The following is a 22,954-nucleotide window of genomic DNA, read 5'->3' as shown; positions in this document are numbered from 1 at the left end:
ACATTAGAATCGTTTCCCTTAGATAAAGAAGCAGTTACTTCACTTGAATGAAATTCAGTTCATTCGATGAAAGGCCCATTTCTTCTTCCCTTTTATGAGGGGACCGTTTGTTTGTTGTTTGAGCGAGTATCGACAAGTATTTTTGCTTACATTTTATGAAAGATGTAGACGGGAGGTCGTTAAAAGAGGGGAGATAACTAACACTGACTATAAAAAATAAGCATATTTGTAAATTGATGCAATGTTTTTATTTATTGTTTAAAAAGCAAATAAAAATACTGGCGTAAATTTATTTTGTTAGGAAAGTTATAAATACCTCCAGGATTTAAAAAAAAATTTTTTAGTCATTAATGGCATTTTTTATACTTATTTGTGGAAGTGCTAAAGTCAGCTATTACTAAGAAAACTTATAGATTCAAACATTTTTTAGTGCTTGTAAGCCAGGGCATTTTCAGGGCATGGTGCATTGGTGCAGTCAGTTCCGAGTATTGAAGGGAAACTCTAGTTAGTCCTGGAAAGGCCGCGAAAAATATGTAAGAATGCAGACGACAATAAGTGTGCGAAAGGGGTAAGGTTAGGGTTTTTAGGTTTGTATTACTGTACAGAGTACACATAGATTCGAAAAAGTTGTCAAAAAACAAATATATGACAAATAAATGTTATCAAAGGCAAGATAAGTTACTTTTCTACCAAACTGGATATATTTTTCGTGTTTTTATTCAATGTAACATGTTTATTCAGCTCGAAAACCATACAGTGTTTACCGATGTATTGGAAAATTCAAGATGGCGTCTGACTCTCTCTTTAACACGATAAGTTTGGGAAAAGGTGTTATAAATAAAAAAAACTGGATAAAATACTGTTAAAAACTCGCTCAATATATGTTACCGTGACATAGGTTGACATATATTCGGCGGGTTTTTAATAGTATTTTGTATAGTTTTTTATTTATAACACCTTTTCCCAAACTTACCGTGTTAAAGAGAGAGTCAGACGCCATCTTGAATTTTCCAATACATCGGTAAACACTGTATGGTTTTCGAGCTGAATAAACATGTTACATTGAATAAAAACACGAAAAATATATCCAGTTTGGTAGAAAAGTAACTTAGCTTGCTTTTAATAACATTTATTTGTTATATATTTGTTTTTTGACAACTTTTTCGAATCTATGTGTACAGTAATACAAATCCGGGTTTTTTTTTTTAATTTAGTTTTCTTGCTCACACACACACACACACACACACACACACACACACAAAAAAAAAACTGTCTTTCAAATTTTACATTGTTTCAGCAATTTCTGGAATGATGCCGGATTCTTCGTCAATATTTTAAACTGATTTTCTTAGTGCTCATTTCTTAGTACTTATTTTCTTTAAGAATCTTTTTGAATATACTGATTATTGTTATATACTCGACTTGCTTTGTGTGTTTGTTTTTTTTTTTTTAATATTCTTGTTAACATATAGCAAAAAATAAAGTTGCTGCAGGGGGTAATAGGTTGTGATGTGAATCGACCGTACAACTAAGAAAATGGATATAGGCAAAATACGATATTTTGCAAAGAAGAGGACAAATGCAAATAAAAAAATGTTGTCTTTATTCCATCTATTGTATAAATCCCATCTGTCTGTTTAAATGTATGTATGTATGTATGTATGTATGTATGTATGCCTAAAACTTTCGACAAAGGGGACGGATTGCCACAAGATTGGTATCATTTTGAAACGCGACCCTTCGGATGACAAATATTGAAAAATTGGCCAAAAACATTAATTCCTTCACCCTCAACTGGGCACTTTTCTACAAGGAAGAGTCGCTTTCTTCACCGATATTTTCCAAAGTCATCCCCTCTTTTCGATTGACTAGCCTTAATTTAAACCTTCGCCACTTCCGGTTTGACGATGGACATTCTTTTTTTTTTTTTTTCACGTTCTTTTCCTCCTTCACATTATGGGTTCGAGCCTGCCTACCTACTACCAATTTTTTTTTTTTTTTTGCTCAAAACACACGTCCAAACACTCGCGTAACGCCGGGCACTCAGGCTAATCATAAATCCAAGAGAAAAATGGCAGAAGTACTGGAGAAAGTCGATCGACTAAAATTCTTTGACGAACTGGAAATATTGTGCGTGGACAACAATGGAGACTGGATGGACAGGAATGTTAGCTGTTGAATAACTGGAAAGGTTGGAGTTGTGGAAACTGGATCCTGGGCAGAATGGAATAATGTCACATGGAGATTGATATGGACGTGAATGTTAGGCATCGGTGGTCACTAGAATAAAGGGTTAGACGTTGACGGGCACTGGAACAGAACCGGGGACTATAGGCAGGAACCGCTGGGATGGCTAGCACGGGAAGCAGACGGATCTGTTGAAACGAGTGTTTTTGAAAGGAACCGCTGAAAGTTGCTAGAGTATGAGGCGCTGGAATCAGAGCAGCCAGAAGGTGCTGGAGCAGCAGAGGGAGCTAGAAGCTATATTAGTGAGCTGGAGCCGCAAGAACTGGAAGCTGCAGGAGTGAGATGGCAGCGCAGGAGATGGAAGCTGTGGGAGTTGGAGAAGAAAATAGAGAGGAGAGTTGGAGGAGTGGATGAAACAAACAGCAATAGTGAAAGATTAAATCACATAAAATGGTTTGTGCAGTGCACTTAAAAGGACAGTTTGATTTGCTACTGCTGCTACTGGTGTCTATTTCTCCTTGCAGGGCTTGATGATTGCCTACGCAATTGGGGTGAAAGCCTTCTGACCTTCCGGCTGACCTGATTTTTCTGATCGTCTCCACTTTACTTATGTAGACGAAAGGTTACTACTGCCGACATGCCTAGGTCATAATTAATTAATTATAATTAATTGATGACCGAATTTTTGCGGTTCAAAATATCTGGAATGTTGATTGTCTGTATTGATGCTCAAAATGTATAAATATTTTGACCCCTCCCTTTACTTAAAAATTCACCAAAAATTAGGAAATTAATCAATTTTAATGAATTTATTAAACTTCAAAATTTAGCTGAATTGGTTATCTCGCCGTGAACACATTTTACATAACTTTTTTTTTTCACGTGTACAAATTTTTTTTTTTTTTTTCCTGTTGGAAATTAACTTTAGTCCTTAATCTTTCAAATACAATCAAAAAGTAGTCGGAAACCTAAAAAAAATTAAGTTCCGCTGTCTTTATTCCACTATTTTTGCCCGTATCTACTGTATAGATATTTGTTCACTGTATATATATAAATCTCGGTCAATCATTAAAGTCATTTGTTTTTGTCCAGTGTGGGAAAAAGCGACATACAATGTCAAAATGCGTGGATGATTTGTATCTTTTTGCTGCAGACTCAACAACCAGTAAATTTCCATCACGCGTCTTTCAGTTGTTACGGGCGTTTTTCCTCCTGTGTTTCTACAAAAGATGTGCTTGAATTCTGTGATGTTTGTAAACAAATAACACACACTGCAACAAGGCCCGCTCCTTGAATAATTAATAATAATCAATTAAAAAATAACAATGTGCCGAACAGTTGCATCAACATTTGCAGATATGTGAGAAATGCATCTGCAATATTAATAGAATGATGAGTGCATCTGTCTCTGCAATGTTGATGAAAAATCCGTGGTGCACGTGCATCTGCTTGCTTGGTTGTAGTGATGCCTAAGTGCAAGTGGGTCTGCACGATTCTTTGTGTACTTAGCCTGCCTGCCGTCTGTAGATTCGAAGGGATGCGTGTAAGTGAGTCTGCACGTGTTGATTGCATCATTCATACTGCGGGGTGACCTCGCTGGCCTCCATGGCCCGGGACTCAAGTGTAGTATCTGTTCCGGCAGATGCTGCACTCAACACTATATGTGAGGGCACCACCACATATCAGATCATTGCTCTTTTAGCAATCAGTTTTGGTCAATGTAGAAGAAACCCTTCATACCACTTGTCACTATCCAGTTCCCTCTTGGGGGAGCTGGTCCTCTTCCTCCTCACTCTATATTAAAAAACAGCCTTGTGCCTAATTTGCTCAGTGGGGAAGCAAATAAATACAATCATTCATAGTACGGAATTAATTGTCAAGGTCGGTGGTACTATATGGTCGAAGTCAGTTGGACAAAGTTTGCAAGTGAGTCTGCAGGGCTAAGTACAAGTGAGACTGTTGCATTATTCGAGTTAATGTGCATTGAGTGAATCAACGAACGTGTAGTTGTTGAGTTTTTCAATGTGTGTAAAAGCTTAACTCGTCTGGAATTGGTGCAACTTTTGTCATAGTTGTTGTTAGCGATGTCCAGGAATTTTATGGTGCTTGATGAATGCTCGTGAGTTTTTGGTTGTCGTGTCTGTTGCTAGAGAAAGTCAATACACCTTGAATCGTTGATGCTTGCTGATCTTGACTTATTATCCAAAATCAGTAATTTTTTATCATGTGTCTTACAATACCAAGGATGAACTGGTTGCAGAAATCAAACTAGTGTTCAGTGTCTCTCGAAGGACACTGTGAATGCTGCATGTCACAGGCTCAGACCTCGCTTAAAAGCAGTGGCGAGGGCTTCATGCAACTTTTCAAGTGAGCTGTATTCGACTAAAGATTCTCTAACAGATGAATTTTGAATTTTGAAGATACATCAAGTTTGATTAGTTCTTATCTTTTCAAAAATGTAATATTTGTCTCGAACACTATACATACATAAATTATTTATTTGAAATTAATGTTTCACAAATCGTGCTATGGGCCAGTTTCGACCCTTATACCCAATAAAAATATAGAAAGAAAATGAAAGAAAAAAATGAAAGAAAAAATATAGTCTCAAAAATCTTGAATGAAATAAGAAAATGAAAGAAAAAATATAATCTCAAAAATGTTTCACATATCATGCTATGGGCCAGTTTCGACCCTTACACCCAATAAAAAATATAGATAGTAAAATAAAACAGAAAGAATGCATGAGTAAACCTACATAGAAAAAAAAGAAGTAAAAAAAGGAAATGTGATCAAGAAAAAACAACGTTTGGGTCGGCGATGTTGTCGAGTTATGGAACACTGGTTATGACTAGTGGAACGAGAGTTCAAAATTATGTGAAGATTCCGCGTTCAATAAGATATCTTTCATAAAATTTTCAGCCAGATTGAACCAGTATTTTATGAGAAAACTTTTAGAGTAAATGCGGTATTGTGGTGAGTCATCCCTTACTGTGCATCGAACGAATACCATAATACTTAGTTGGTTGTACTTTATCATAACAAAGGTTCCTACAAAATTTCAGCCATATCGATCAGTTGTTTGAACGCACAGACAAACAGACTGAGAGAAATATAATATAGACAATGGGATTAGATTAGGAGTTAAATCGTTTTTAGTCGGTTATGGTAACGGTATAAAAAAAAAATTGTATCTCTTAACACTTGATTTGAAAAAATTAAAAACAACAGATTTTTATTGTTGTTTTGTTTGTTTGTTTGTTTGTTTGTTGTATTCATCGTAAACAAGGTATATTGCCAATGAGATGTAACTTTTCAAGGGCATTTTGGAATGTTAAAACTGCTACATTAAATTAGTTGAAAAACAAATAATTTATCTTACAATTAATCAGAAGAGACTTTTCCAGAGCATTCATCAGCTTCTTTTTTGTTTATTATGTTTTTGTAATCTCAAATGTGTTGAGTTGGTTTTGGCGTCGCAAATACTCAAAGAATAAATGGATCTTTTAGTAAAATGGAGTTATCTCCCTCAGTCCAGTGACAAATTATCCAAAAGCGCCTATTGTTCTCTATAAAAGTAGAATTGATATTCAATTCATGCGATCTTAGGATCAAAATGAACTGCCTCGGGAAACCATCATGCCAACCATTACCTTATTCTTCGAGGGCAACAAAAGGATTAACCTCTCTTTGTGTACTATTTTAGACAGTGTTAGGGTTTATTGTTTGTCGCCTGAAGAGCTCTCACTTTAAGAGAGTATTTTACTTAATAGTACTTTTGTTCCAATTTTTCGTAGCTGGATTTTCCCCACATTAAAAATCGACCTTGTGGGAAAAGAAAGTAAAATTTCATACAATATTGAGTTTTTTGGGGGTTTTTGTGAGTTTTACTGGGTGGAGTTATGGGTGTTTCTGCTTTCAAGTAAACATGCACGTCTCCATTGTAGTCGTGGTAGTTATAGGGATCTAATAGGGATCTGGTGAAAATTCAAAAGGTGTCAACATCAGGATCCGTCACTTTCCTGTCGTTTCTGCCTCTGCATGTAGCAAGTGTGCCTCAAGTTGAGAACTGTAAATCATAAAGTGAGAATAACAATGTTACCTCTGCGCGTGTACAATAGACACTTCTTTGTTGCTTCTGAGCCCAACCTTCCCCGACTTTTGATGGGCCTGACTGCTCAGATCAAAAACTGCAATCATGCAGGTAGCACAAATAGCTATGGCTAACAAGGAGGATCCGTGCATGCCAGGCAGTCTTGAGATATGATCTACTTGGACTTTATCCGATTCACTCAACAGCAGCAAAAATTAAAAGCAGCCAGCAGGTACTTAACATGCACTTCCTTAACTCTGCTAATAATCCTTTCGAATAATAATAATAATAATAATAATAATAATAATAATAATGATAATAATAATAATAATAATAATAATGATAATAATTTTTATTATTACTGTTAAGCTGGATAAGATGTGCAGAATGGGTGCGTTACGTAAAGTCAGTTAGTTTATAGTCGACAGAATGGTTAAAAGTTAATTTTGCCTAAAAATTAAATACTTGCTACATTTTTAAGGGTTATTTACAAACAGTATAATTACATTTTTAAAGAGTGTTAAATATTTGAACTGTTCCGAGTCTAATAAAATTTACTCAAGACTGGAACCGGTTATAACCACGGCTATCGAGAGAGAAGGGCAGTGAATATAACAGCATAACGTCATAACCAGATCAACATGGAGGTAAACGGTGCCTAAAGTTTCCTGTGTTCAACCACGTTGCCATAAAAAATATTTTTTGTGGCCTTAGAAAATGACGGTCGTAATTTTATAAAGGTAGTCCAAACGTGCATGTTTTTCCTTTTCCTAAAATAAATAAAAAAAAAAACAATTCTCCATTTGGATAATTATATAATTGCAATTATTATAATTGCACATTGGGGTAATTTTAATCTAACAAAATATAACAGTAAGTGGACTTGTTTTTTCATTTTTATTTCTATCGAAGAAAGTTAAATATTTAATTCTATTTATTTTTTTTAAACTGCAAAACAAACATTTTTTATATGAGAATATTTTTCAGTCCTTTCTTTTAATAATAAATAAAACTTTTCATTGAGTATTTGTGAAGGGTGCAGTTCTTGTTGTTGTTGTTGTTGTTTTATTTTTGGTGTTGTTTTATTTATTTATTTATTGTTGTTGTTGTTGTTGTTGTTGTTGTTGTTGTTGTTGTTGCTGCTGCTGCTGCTGCTGCTGTTGTTGTTGTTGTTACTACTACTACTAAATCGATCGATGAATTCAATATTTTAGCATCGGGCATAATTTATTTCTTTGAAATATATTTAAAACTTAAAGTTTTTGTTTGTTTGTTTGTTTGTTTGTTTTATAACATCTTATCTGTAAATAATTTACATGACTGAAATGGGAAATGAAATAGAAAATACTCTATTCTCTCCCGAGATATACGAACACAAATTCGTCTTAAAAATTCATTAATTAATCAGTTTTAATTAAAGTTTTGATATGAACTAAAAAATAATGAGTGCATTAAATTTGAGGCAAAAAAAAGGCCAAAAGCATTATTTGAATGTGTATGAAAAAATAAATGTAACAAAAAAATATTTAGAGTGGAAAATATAATAATAAAAATAAATCAAAACATAATGAAAATAAAATAAAAACAAGCACAAAATAAAAGTATGAATCAAATTTGATCAAAGAAATAAAAAAATTCAAAAAATAAAATGCATGCTCGATTACAAAAAAGTGTATGAGATATACACAAAGAAAGTGAAAAAAAAACTCAGGGAGCAGTCATTAAATTAAAGCCCATTTACGCAGGGTCCACGTTCCCTGTGAAGTGCCATAAAAAACTGTAGATGACATCGACTAGCGCCATATCAACAAGTTGTAAAGGGTGCAGTTCAAATCTGGTGCCTTGGGGGGAGGGGCATTTTGTCACCCGAACCCCAGGAAACACGAATGGCCGATGCCAACGAGAAATCAATGGCAAACGGCTGTTGCAATAATGTGCAATCATCTGCACAAGTGATCAAGAGGTGGAGAACACTGGAAATCTGGGGAGACTTGTTGTCACTCAGTCTCCAGCGAATACCACAGGTTACTGCCAGTGAGCGATCACTGATGATGGCCTGTGAGACAACTCCTAGTGAGTAGAAAAATGATAATGCCCCCTCCCAAATTCACTATCACCCTGATTTAATATTGTAGATGTTTACTTTATTTTCTTAGTTTTTAATCAATGTTCACATTATAGTATGATTGTCTTTTATTAGTTATGTGAACTTCATTTTCTTATTCATGTATTCTGCACTGCTATGAAAATGAAGACTATAGAGGAGTATAGGATTCCTAACCATGTAATTGATGAAAATATGCTACATATTTTGATGAAAAACATGGGAAAAAATGGACATAGAAGAACAGAAAACCAAAACTTTAAATATAATTTCTGTATTAAAAGTAATAGTTATTTAAATATTTCAACATATAATCTTGTGGGGAAAATCCAGCTCTCCAATAAGAGACACTCTGGATAGGAACAAAAATAAAAATTGTCTCAGTCATGAAAGATTTCTCCTCCACCGACCGAGGACAGAAAAGGTGAATTGTAGCATCAGAACAGATACTACACTGTGATCTTGTCCCGAAGGGCAAGAATTGTTTGTGTTTTATGTTTCTTTAATTGTTTGTTCCCTAAATTCATAATTCAGTTTTATCAGTATTAGATTGCATATTGCTTTAAAATTACGTAATTTTGCATAGATAATATTTATATTTTATATTGAAGAAAGTTCAGTTTCATTATTAATCGAATTGGATTCCTTTCTTTTCTTTGTAAAATGTTTTAATGCTCGTTTTAAAAATGTCCTCATATAGTATCGACAGTGACAGTTTGACAAATCTTACGTAGATTGCCTGCAGGCATTTTTCAATCAATATGCCTTCTATATTTCGGTGGGTGTGTTATAACACTTACCATAGTATCTATCATAGAATCTAAGATAGAGTTATATCTGTCATATTAATTTAGGAATTATCTCCCTTGCTACTGGTCGATATAAAATGAAAAATTAAAATTCAGTGTGTGCTATAAACGAGGGTAGCAATCATGCGCATTAACATTTCTTTATTCCTGAAGATTACGGCCCTAGTGAAACTATTTGGTAACAAGATGGCTAATCAAACTACTGTGCCTATTAATTTTGACCGAATGTTTCAAGGACTACATCCAGAACCTTTGGGGTTTTTAAGCCCGAGGACTTTCAGGCACCTAAAAATTTTCTTTAACATTTGTTGCTCTCCTTTTCCTTCATTATCTAAACTTCTGGCAACCTACACTCAACGGTGTAAGTCACTTAAATTTATGTACTATTTGGTATTTATAGAAAGACTTTATGTTCCTTTCATTTGACTTGTTATAGATATGAGTTGATCGACAGTTTATGTCAAGATTAACTCATATAAGAGTACTGTTTCGGAACATAATTCTTGCAAGTATTACCTCAGTCTTTATAGATGACAAAAGATTACTTTGTTCTTTTTGGTTTTGGTTTTGTTTGTTTGTTTTTGTTTTTGTTTTGTTTTTGTTTTTTGCTTGTTTTTTTTTTTTGTTTGCTTGTTTTTTTTGTTTCTTTTTGTTTTTGTTTTTTTTTGGGGGGGGAGAGTTCTATTTTAGAAGTGGGTGTATTTATTAAAAATAAATGAAATGAATATATTACCTCAGTCTTTATAGATGACAATATATATATATATATATATATATATATATATATATATATATATATATATATATATATATATATATATATATATATATATATATATATATATTAGGCCTTCTTGCTTTTCAAGAACTGGTCGTTGGCCTGAGGGGGATAACTCCTTTTTACTGAGCGATTTTTTTTTTCATGCGTGAAATTTAGAACTCTAAAACCAACGCAATTTAAAGGAATTGTAGAAAAAAAATGTTACTACTTTTTTTCTTTAAAAAATAATGAAAATATTACAACAGAAAATGAATTGATATTTAAAAAGAAAAAAAAAAAAAAAAAAAACTTCGACCGACTACTTTTTATTTTCGGACTAATTTTGGTACTCCTGCAGTATTTTACCCATCGATTTCACGATCTTAGCCGAGCGTTGATCGACATCCGTCGGAAAACGCCGGAACATGGCGAGCGGTACGATACTCTATCAGCCAATCAGGGCGCTTCAAACGAACGCGCAGCAGACGAATAATTTTCATTGAAATTACACACATAGCGTTTCATTTCAGTTATTTTATTGTTTCAAAGTAAAAATACACAGCCTTTCATTTCAGCTATTTAATTTAGCGATAAAAAAAAAAAAAAAAAACCGGGAGTTGTTGGAAACATATTTATGCGAATTTATGTGGAGACAAAAATTTGGACACAACCCTTCTTTTGTCTCCATAATAAATCAAATCGCGGAAGGCTACCCGGTTTGGGAAGGAGCTTCTTTCCACATCCTCTGAAAACCCTTTGCCTCTCTACAGTCAGTAGAAAATCTTCCAGTCGGAACTAAAGATAAACAGTAATTGTTGTCCCCCCCCCTACAAACATTACTGAAAAAAAAAAAAAACATTGTTGTTACTGTTTAATAACGTTTTGTTAAAAACAAAAACAAAAAAAAAAACATTGAAGTGTTTATTACTGTTGCTTACCCCCCCCCCCCAAAAAAAAGCTATCGGAAAACAAAATGACCCCCCCCCCAAAAAAAAAAAAATATTCAACAAAATAAATTTATTTTACTTTAAAAAAACTTACGGTAAGTGTTTGTGATTTATTTTATCCAAATTTTTTGTATTAATTTTATCCATTTTTGTTGTGTGTGTGTAATATCTTTTCCTTGTAATGTTGTTGCTATTCACATACTTTTAGCGTTCTTCTTGCACCGTAGCTCCGAATTCTCGGCTTTCGTCGGCGTTAACGCCGAAAGCGTTCGTCAACGCTCGGCTAAGATCGTGAAATCGGTGGGTAAAATACTGCAGGAGTACCCTAATTTTTAATAAAAATGTCATGATTAAAAAAAAATAGAAAAGTGCGATGATAGTTGTAGAGGTATTGTAATTTTTATCAAACAAAACTTTTTATTTAAAAAAGGATGGAAACATTTAAAATAAAAGTGCTAATGCACTTACTGATCCGCACTATTTTTTAAATCGTATTTCCGAGTTTAATTAAAGTTTTATGATACGTTTTTTTTTTTATTCAGTTGTAAGGTTAAAGTACAGAATAGGTACAAAACACCCTCACCCTCACCCTCCCCATGTTAAGAATGGCTTTTTAAATAATAACGTTATTATTTCAGCACGATCAATAAGTTCATGAGTACCAAAATAAAAAAAAGAAGAAAACTGCGATGTTTTTTTTAACGTAACAAAGTTTATAACATTAATAATAAAAATGGAGTCTTTAACATTGCAAAAATGTGTAAGAATGCCTGCGCAAGATGAAAAAATGCGAGTCATCTATAGTCAATCAAGCAATCAGATTAACCTTTCAATATAGGATGAAACGATAAAGTTTTTCCTTTTATTGTGTAATGTTAGATTAAATTTTTAAAAGTCTTAACATTTTTAATAAACAATAGCCGAAAAAGGTAATCTTGTCTTTTCTTTTTTCTTGTCTTTTCTAATGTTTTCAGATTTTAGTAGTCGATTTTTTTCGTTTTCTATAATTCCTCTAAGTTGCATCGGTTTTAGCGTCTTAAATTCTCGTATGAAAAATGAATAAATCTCTTAGTAAAATATAGTTATCCCCCTCAGACCAATGATAAGTTCTAGAAAAGAGTCATAATAACTTAAAATTATAACGTCTTTTAAAAATTTACTGCACACACATTACAAATGAATAAATTATTGCGGGACTAACAACGACACCCGTAGTCCTGCGAGTGTGTCCACAGAGTCCAAGCAAATAAGGTTGAAGTCAGTTACACAAAGGCGTGCAATCGATTTGCAGTGCCAGGTACAAGTGAGTCTGTACCGAGGACGGTATGCATTGTTCGTGTTGATCAGAATCCCATGCATTGGTTGAATCAACAAACGACCAGCCGTGGAGTTTTTCAGTGTGCATGGAGCAGCTAACTCATTTTCAACTGGTGACTTCTTCCATAACGTCCAGTCATTGAGTTTTCAATGTGCGTGTCGCAGCTAACTCAAACTGGTGTGAGTTCTATGGTGGTCGTTATTGCTGTCCGTGGATTTATGCATGTGATGAAAATCGATGAGGGTTCGGGTTTGTTGAATAAGTCGTTGGAGAAAGTTTGAAAAGTGTTATTTGCAGACCTTGACATTTTATGACTTGTATGAAGTCAAGAACTCGGTGTCAGTTCATGCTAAGAGACATGTTCGAATGTGTCGGCCACTTCTTCGACCACCGCAAGAGGTAATGCCTGGGCCACGTTCACTGAATGTCGATAAGTGCACCAAGGGCACAGCAACGCTGATGGAGAAATCGTCGTTGGTGTTGTCGATAGTCATCCTGCTCGATTGCACAACTCATGCCGGGGTAAACCAATTGTTGCGGGACTACGGGTATCGTTGTTAGTCCCGCAAACTCAAGAAAATGAAAATGAAAATAAAGTGTAAAATGAAGTTGAACAATCAAACAAGGATGACTGAGGTGGATGAATAAATTTAACAAAACTTTTTTTTTTTTTAAATCGTAATTAAGTGAACGAGAAGACAATAAAGTTTCTTCTTAATTGAAAGTCTCTTCCTGCGACTGAGGTAATAAAATGAAATGAAGTAGAAAAATAAAAGTTCTTGGTTAGAAATAACCATTTTTCTTTTAGGATGAATTAAACAACAATAAAAATTCCATTCACTTACTTTAGCAAGAAGATAGAAAAGTGTAAAAAGTTCATTTTTGTGGAAAATTAATTATCGGGTGCGCCCACGTTTAACGTCCACATGGATGGAGATCGACATTGATGTTTGCCGCATGCTGGTTGAGGTCGACTGATTGGTTTGGGCGCAAAATGCCCTTTTTATAGATCCAAACTTACTCCACAAACGCTGTCTGAAAAAAACATTTTTGAAATTTATTTTCTCTGTAATCCGATTGGATGAAAAAAACAACATCTTTGTGACGTAAGGTGCTTTCCAAGACGTCCGCGTGAAAAGACAGAGTTTCGTTTATAAGTCCACCAAATCTGCGTAGGTGTAGAGAGATGATGTGCGTGCAGCTGAAGTAATCTTTATACAGTCGAATGTGCCGTTAAAGAGGCTACGCGTTTGTGCCTGCAGAGCACAAACTAAGAATCAAGATGGCGCCCGCATGCGTTTATGTGGAAAAAAGTCTCGTGGAATCTCGTAGAATCTCGTACCCTGATTCCAAAAATAACGAGGAAAGAAAAGCGGGAAGTGAGACGATTTTGAGTCACGGAAACGAACGGACGTGTGTAAAAGAAGAGGTAGAAGAAAAGAGTGTGGTGAACGAAACAAACAACGACTCGGTTGAAAGTAGAGTTGTAACGAACACATTTACAGTTGGGGCTGTGCGTTATTATTCTGTTTGAGTAGACTCGATGTGACGGCAGCGAGGCTACAATAAAATGCACCAAAATTTTTTTTACTAATTTCCCAATAGTAGAAATAAGTTATAAATACACATCAAATAATTTATTTATTTTTAAAATAATATTAACGTTTACTCAATGACTTTAATTAAAATGTAAAACTCACCTTTATTTGGACATGTAAACCGATCGTTTAAAATTTAACCAAAGCTCTTCTAAACAAAGTCCAGTTGTTAAAACTTATTTAGTTTCCATAACTTCAGAGGATTTGCATTGTAGTATCAAGGGAGATCATTCTTAAAGCAAAGTTTTAAAAATTAATTACATCCCCTGTTATAATTAAAGGAGATAATACACTAATAAGAAAATGTTAAGTACTAATAATAATAGCTGAAAAAAGATAGAGGGCCATCGTTTTGAAACCTGATTTATCATAATTTTTTTGTAAGTTTCGAACTACTTTTTTTAATTGTATTTGAAAGATTAAAGCCTAAGGTTAATTTCCAAAAGGAAAAATATTTGTACACGTGAAAAAAAGAAGATATAATGAAAAATGTTTTCACAGCGACATTTGGAAACTGACAAGTTCAGCTAAATTTTGAAGTTAAATAAATTTATTGTAAAAATCCCTTGAAAGATAATATTAATTTTCTCTGACTATTTCAAAGATAATTAGTAAAGTAAATTCTTAAAATATTGAATTAAATTTAAAAAAAACAAAAAAAAACACCTTGTTTGTATAAAAATTAGCCCCCAAAAGCGAGAGATTCTAACTTCGCTTAAGCAAAAACAAATGAAGTCATCTGTGTGTGGATTCTATGGAAACCCAAAATGTCAGACAGTCAAATGGCTGTCTGAAAATGATGTCAGACAGCTATATGAAGTTATGAGTGCTGGTTTTCTTTTCTTTCTTTTTCTTTTTTTGCATCCGTACATTCCTTTCGTAAACGTTTGTATAATTTTTACCATTTTTTTTAATTTTTTTTATTTTTCAGCGTTTTATTTTTGTTTTTCAAGATTATATACAAATTATATTACGCCGAAAGTTTCACGTTCATTCACACAAGGAAAATATTAGAATCTTACATACAAAATTATGCAAAAAAAATGTAATCTAAAAAACAAAGTAGAAATATTTTTTGCGATTATAATTTTTTGTGTGAAAATATTAAATAAATAATGCTTAATTCAATGATAATATCTTTGGGTTATATCGAATTCATTAATGTGGACTGTAGGGGCGTTTTTCGTAATGTTCCTGAAAAAGATTAATTTTTCTTTCTTATTGTTACAATTTATAACGCTTTATTTTCATTTTTTTTTAAGCAAAAATAAATTCTTTTTATTTATTTATTTTTTTTTTTTTACTACTGAAAATCATAACTTGATTAAAGGTATTTTTTTGTTTAAACAAAATAATACATTTCTACTAATATTCAAAAAAATAATGAGTTCATCATATTCCGTAATCATTATTTGATAAATAGTGAAAATTTTTATTAAAATTGGTTTATTTCCTTTTTTTGTGAATTTTGAAGTAAAGGAGGAGTCAAGATGTTTATACAGTTTTAGCATCGGCATTCATTTTGCACGTACCTAGAAAATGTGAATTACCTCCTCTGTTGATAGACGTTTTCATATATATATATATATATATATATATATATATATATATATATATATATATATATATATATATATATATATATATATATATATATCATATAAAAATAGTCATTGAAGAGAAACAAGGGAAACAATTCAAACATTTTGCTTCGTATTAACTCCCTTAATGAATTGTTTCCCTTGTTTCTCTTCAATGACTATTATGTGATGCTAAAGGGAGATAATAAAAGACAAGGAAATATGAATTATCTTTCCTGTTCTTATTTACTGACACTTTTCTTTGGTCTTTTTGAAACATCGTTTACTTTTATTTCACATTTTGAAATAATTGAACTTACGTATGAAATTGAGCCTTCATTAAAGTGCATTATACAAACAAAATGTACGGTTTCGAGCAGAATAAGGAACGGGTGGAGCTTTGCTGATTAATCAGAGGGTATGTAAATCGAGGGGGCACAGAGCACATTTCATTAAAGGACTTGTAAAAAAAAAAAAAAAAGAAAGACACAAGGATGCCACATTGTGACGATGAGACGGGGGTTCGAGCTTGATTAATAGTGCAGGACATATTAGATTTGAAATCTTTTCTTGGGCCGTGTCTAAAGGGGGAGACTAGTGGTAGTTGAAGTTACACCAGCCCAGATGTTTATGGTCTGAAGGTTTTATAAAAAGATTTAGAGGTGGAAAAGGATGCCATAGAAATGACAACAAAGAATACATGAAATGAACAACATTGGAAGTATGTAGATTCTGACTCCATATAATTAAAGACAAACAAATATTGAAGGTTGAGAACCGATTTTATTTACTACTAACAACTTGTATTAGAAGAGGCAAAGTGTTCGTAGGATGGAATGTGATTAACGAAGAATGGATTGTCCGATTGAGATATTTGACAGTTTGTATTACGGTGAAATGTTCGTAGAACGTTTGCAGGTATGTACGAATTGACAAGGAATGAATGTTCGTAAACTGCTTGTAGGTATGTATGAATTGACAAGAAATGAATGTTCGTAAAACGTTTGTAGGTATGTATGAATTGACAAGGAATGAATGTTCGTAAACTGCTTGTAGGTATGTATGAATTGACAAGAAATGAATGTTCGTAAAACGTTTGTAGGTATGTATGAATTGACAAGGAATGAATGTTCGTAAACTGCTTGTAGGTATGTATGAATTGACAAGAAATGAATGTTCGTAAAACGTTTGTAGGTATGTATGAATTGACAAGGAATGAATGTTCGTAAACTGCTTGTAGGTATGTATGAATTGACAAGAAATGAATGTTCGTAAAATGTAACTTATCTTTTGGAGGATGGAGATGGGTAGGGTAGGCCGGTCATCCTGCTGTCGGTGATGCGTGTCCTGGCTTGTAACTAGAAAGCGGGTGACTTTTTCATCAGCAGCTAGCAGCTCGATGTCTTCATCTTCTTTTTCCTCCCTCCTTCTTTGGTTTGTGTGAATTAGGCAGTTTAGAATTGAAGGTGTTTGGCCCATAACATGAGAGCGTAATCGGCTTCAGTTCACTAGTGCCTTATTTCTTTTTCTTCTTCATTATGTCTCTTCAGGTCGGGTGGGAGAATCTGTTCATGCGTTCACTGACGCAGCAGGGCGAATCTCCTCTTCCCTCTTTTTGGTTCCCTCAAATCCCTCATTTTATAGTCGCAAACTGCCTCCCAGTGACTGTGATATTTGAGGCATTTATTTTAGGCACGGGGCTCTGCCATTAATCGATAATTATTTTGTGGTTATCTTATTTTTTCCCCCCTCAAGCAGAAGCGATGCATGGAGCCATGTGCAAAAGACGATTTTTCATTTTGTCTCTCATGGTAGATGCGTTAAATCCGGTTCGCTGCTAATTCTCATGATGTTCCCACATGTTGCAACAATACTCCATGCATGAGCGAATACTAGCTTTGCCGAAATATAGGACACTCTTAGGTGTGAGTACTTTTCTAGCACGGTACAGAGAGCCCACCTTCTTTGAAGCAGCCTTGGTAATGTCCTCAATGTATTTGTTTCGATTCATGTTGTCTGTGAAATGAATTTGAATGATGAGCTCTCATGAATGATGTAATTTGTCATGGCTATTGTTTGTTGAGAAAATATCTTGTGATTGTTAAAATACAGAAACTTAGTCTTAGTAATGTTAAATGCTATCACCCATTTATGGCCGCATTTCACTACAAACTGTATTTCACTACAAACGTTTCCTTACGTTTTTACAATTGCCTTAGATACGTGAACATTCGTGTTTCCCTCATGTCTATTATACAGGGTGGTGTCATCAGCAAATATACCCATCTTCAATACCGTTTTATCAGGGAGGTTGTATAGAAATTTCAGGAATATTAAAAGTCCAAATATATTATGTTGTTTGGATGTACGTGCATCAATGACAACCTAGATGTTTATCTTGTCTTAGGAGGATCTGATTATATCAAAGTGTTCGTCCAGTAACATGTAATATTTCATTTTTATGAGAAGACCTTCATGTCACACACACTAAATTAAAGATATTAAAAAAAATTAAAATCAACAAAAAAATAAACAGGTTTTATGATTTTAATATTTTATTTAGTTACATTGCTTTCTAACAGACAAAAGACGTGTAAGAAAATTACTTTTTTAAATTTTGGTCTAGCGTAATAATATTGGATGCCCCTGTGTAAAAATAGTGTAAACAAGTGAAGCATACATGCCCCCCCCCCGTGAGTGTGCAGTGAACGAGGCATAAAAAAATGACTAAGTTCAGCATTTGCCCTCCCCCTCATTTAGGCCCAGAGGTTCTCAGGGGACGTTAAATCCTGGTAAAAATGAACAAACGGTGCAGTTTTAGGCCTAAACATATGTAAATTTGAGTTCTGCACCATGCAAAAAAAGAAATGACTATAAGTCCATCATTTACCTCCACCCCATTTAGCCCCAAAAGTCCCCAATACCTTAACATATTCAAATTTGAGTTCGACAACATGCAAAATTGCTAAATAGACATATACAGAAAATTTTAGACAAATATGGTAAAATAGTCCCAAAAATAGAATGTTTTATTAGCCTTAAAAGAGCCCCTGGGGCACACCTAAGAGGTATCGCAAAGTACAGACAAACAAAATTATATGGAAATTAGTTAGTTACAACTTTTCAGAAATTTTAATAAAAATCCAAGGCATCAATGTTTTTTTTTTTTTTTAATAAGCACAAAAGTGTCAATTTAAGCCATTTTAACCCGAAAGGCACCTCGGGGGGGGGGGGGGCAACCAGACTATTCCCAGAAAATCCGTTCTGTTACTTTTTTACTCATATCATGTTTAATGTTTGTACAAAATTTTTAAAAATTCCAACACATAGCTATTGAGAAAAGTGCACACAGATGAATAAACGAATGAATGGACGGAAAAGGATGAATTTAAAGGTCCACCCTCCTTTTGTCAAGGGACCAAAAAACAGAATTTTGACATTAGACTCAGGGAGGAAGGAGTTGAAAAACTCCATTGAAAGTTAAAAGATTAGTATTTGGTCGAGGTGTAAGCATTTGACGTCAGAGACAGCAATTCTGAAGTGAAACTTTTTTTTTTTTCCCCAAACAAGGCCCATTGCCAATGATATGTATGGCTCTATCGTGGAATGACATCCAAAGTGAAAAGTTGTGCAGTGAGATGTGTGTTCATTTAAATTTCTGCATATTGATACAGTCAGAGAAACAAACCATGCCATGGTACTTCTTTTTTTTAATGGAAATCGCACCAGACAAGGCATGAAGCCACTTAATGTAAGAAACAAAAGAAATCCTACTTCGTCAAAAACTAGCTAATTATAAGTGTTAGATTCCGATCCAGAAAACATTTGTTCTTTCCCCTTTATCAGAAACATCGCTCATGGAATGCGAGGACTAAAGAATAAAATAAGGGAAACGAGAGTTAGGAGGATGCTGAACGAAAACTCAAGGTCACCTTTCAACTAATTGGCAAGAAGATAGCAAAGACTCATATTTTAGCAGGTGAACTCACTGGGTCCAGATGTCTTTTTCAAGGTTCTATTTTAATTGGGTTACTCACCTCCTGATATGATACTCACATAATTTATAAAATAATAAAACTACTTCAAATAATTTATAAAATAATAAAACTTCTTCACACAATATATAAAATAATAAAACTTCTTCACATAACTTATAAAATAATAAAACTACTTCACACAATATATAAAATAATAAAACTTCTTCACACAATTTATAAAATAATAAACTACTTGACACAATTTATAATATAATAAAACTTCTTCACATAATTTATAAAATAACAAAACTACTTCACACAATTTATAAAATAATAAACTCCTTCACACAATTTATAAAATAATAAACTCCTTCACACAATTTATAAAATAATAAAACTTCTTCACATAATTTATAAAATAATAAAACTACTTCAAATAATTTATAAAATAATAAAACTTCTTTACACAATTTATAATATAATAAAACTACTTCACACAATTTATAAAATAATAAAACTTCTTCACACAATTTATAAAATAATAAACTCCTTCACACAATTTATAAAATAATAAAACTTCTTCACATAATTTATAAAATAATAAAACTACTTCAAATAATTTATAAAATAATAAAACTACTTCACACAATTTATAAAATAATAAAACTACTTCACACAATTCATAAAATAATAAAACTACTTAAAATAATTTATAAAATAATAAAAACTTCTTTACACAATTTCTTATATAATAAAACTACTTCACACAATTTATAAAATAATGAAACTACTTCAAATAATTTATAAAATAATAAACTTTCTTCACACAATTTATAATATGATAAAACTTCTTCACATAATTTATAAAATAATAAAACTACTTCACACAATTTATAAAATAATAAAACTTCTTCACATAATTTATAAAAAATTAAACCAATTTCACACAATTTATAAAATAATAAAACTTCTTTACACAATTTATAAAATAATAAACTCCTTCACACAATTTATAAAATAATAAAACTTCTTCACATAATTTATAAAATAATAAAACTACTTCAAATAATTTATAAAATAATAAAACTTCTTTACACAATTTATAAAATAATAAAACTACTTAACACAATTTATAAAATAATAAAACTACTTCAAATAATTTATAAAATAATAAAACTACTTATCACAATTTATAAAATAATAAAACTACTTCACACAATTTATAAAATAATAAAACTTCTTCACACAATTTATAATATAATAAACTCCTTCACACAATTTATAAAATAATAAAACTACTTCACAGAATTCATAAAATAAAAAAACTACTTCAAATAATTTATAAAATAATAAAAACTTCTTTACACAATTTCTTATATAATAAAACTACTTCACACAATTTATAAAATAATAAAACTACTTCAAATAATTTATAAAATAATAAACTTTCTTCACACAATTTATAAAGTAATAAAACTTCTTCACATAATTTATAAAATAATAAAACTACTTCACACAATTTATAAAATAATAAAACTTCTTAACACAATTTATAAAATAATAAACTACTTCACACAATTTATTATATAATAAAACTTCTTCACATAATTTATAAAATAATAAAACTACTTCACACAATTTATAAAATAATAAAACTTCTTCACACAATTTATAAAATAATAAACTCCTTCACACAATTTATAAAATAATTAAACTGCTTCACATAATTCATAAAATAATAAAACTTCTTTACACAATTTATAAAATAATAAAACTTCTTCACACAATTTATAAAATAATAAACTCCTTCACACAATTTATAAAATAATAAAACTTCTTCGCATAATTTATAAAATAATAAAACTACTTCAAATAATTTATAAAATAATAAAACTACTTCACACAATATATAAAATAATAAAACTTCTTCACACAATTTATAAAATAATAAACTACTTGACACAATTTATAATATAATAAAACTTCTTCACATAATTTATAAAATAACAAAACTACTTCACACAATTTATAAAATCATAAAACTTCTTCACACAATTTATAAAATAATAAGCTAATTGACACAATTTATAATATAATAAAACTTCTTCACATAATTTATAAAATAATAAAACTACTTCACACAATTTATATAATAATAAAACTACTTCACACAATTTAAAAAATGATAAAACTACTTCAAATAATTTATAAAATAATAAAACTACTTCAAATAATTTATAAAATAATAAAACTTCTTTACACAATTTATAAAATAATAAAACTACTTCAAATAATTTATAAAATAATAAAACTACTTCACACAATTCATAAAATAATAAAACTACTTCAAATAATTTATAAAATAATAAAACTACTTCAAATAATTTATAAAATAATAAAACTTCTTTACACAATTTATTATATAATAAAACTACTTCACACAATTTATAAAATAATAAAACTACTTCAAATAATTTATAAAATAATAAAACTTCTTCACATAATTTATAAAATTATAAAACTTCTTCACATAATTTATAAAATAATAAAACTACTTCAAATAATTTATAAAATAATAAAACTTCTTTACACAATTTATAAAATAATAAAAATACTTCACACAATTTATAAAATAATATAACTACTTCAAATAATTCATAAAATAATAAAACTACTTTACACAATTTATACAATAATAAAACTACTTCACACAATTTATAAAATAATAAAACTACTTCACACGATTTATAAAATGATAAAACTACTTCAAATAATTTATAAAATAATAAAACTACTTCACACAATTTATAAAATAATAAAACTTCTTCACACAATTTATTAAATAATAAAACCTCTTCACACAATTTATAAAATAATAAACTACTTCAAATAATTTATAAAATAATAAACTACTTCACACAATTTATAAAATAATAAAACTAATTCAAATAATTTATAAAATGATAAAACTTCTTCACACAATTTATAAAATAATAAACTACTTCAAATAATTTATAAAATAATAAACTACTTCACGCAATTTATAAGATGATAAAACTACTTCAAATAATTTATAAAATAATAAAACTTCTTCACATGATATATAATATAATAAACTTCTTCACACAATTTATAAAATAATAAAACTTCTTCACATAATTTATAAAATAATAAAACTTCTTCAAATAATTTATAAAATAATAAAACTACATCACACAATTTATAAAATAATAAAACTTCTTCACACAATTTATAAAATAATAAAACTTCTTCACATAATTTATAAAATAATAAAACTACTTCACATAATTTATAAAATAATAAAACTACTTCAAATAATTTATAAAATAATAAAACTACTTCACACAATTTATAAATAATAAAACTTCTTCAAATAATTTATAAAATAATAAAACTACTTTACACAATTTATAACATAATAAAACTACTTCACATAATTTATAAAATAATAAAACTACTGCAAATAATTTATAAAATAATAAAACTTCTTCACATAATTTATAAAATAATAAAACTACTTCAAATAATTTATAAAATAATAAAACTTCTTCACACAATTT

The sequence above is a fragment of the Euprymna scolopes genome, chromosome 31 (assembly GCF_053919585.1).
Source record: "Euprymna scolopes isolate OS-2025 chromosome 31, ASM5391958v1, whole genome shotgun sequence".
Taxonomy (NCBI): domain Eukaryota; kingdom Metazoa; phylum Mollusca; class Cephalopoda; order Sepiida; family Sepiolidae; genus Euprymna; species Euprymna scolopes.
Note: the sequence above shows the minus strand (reverse complement) of the source record.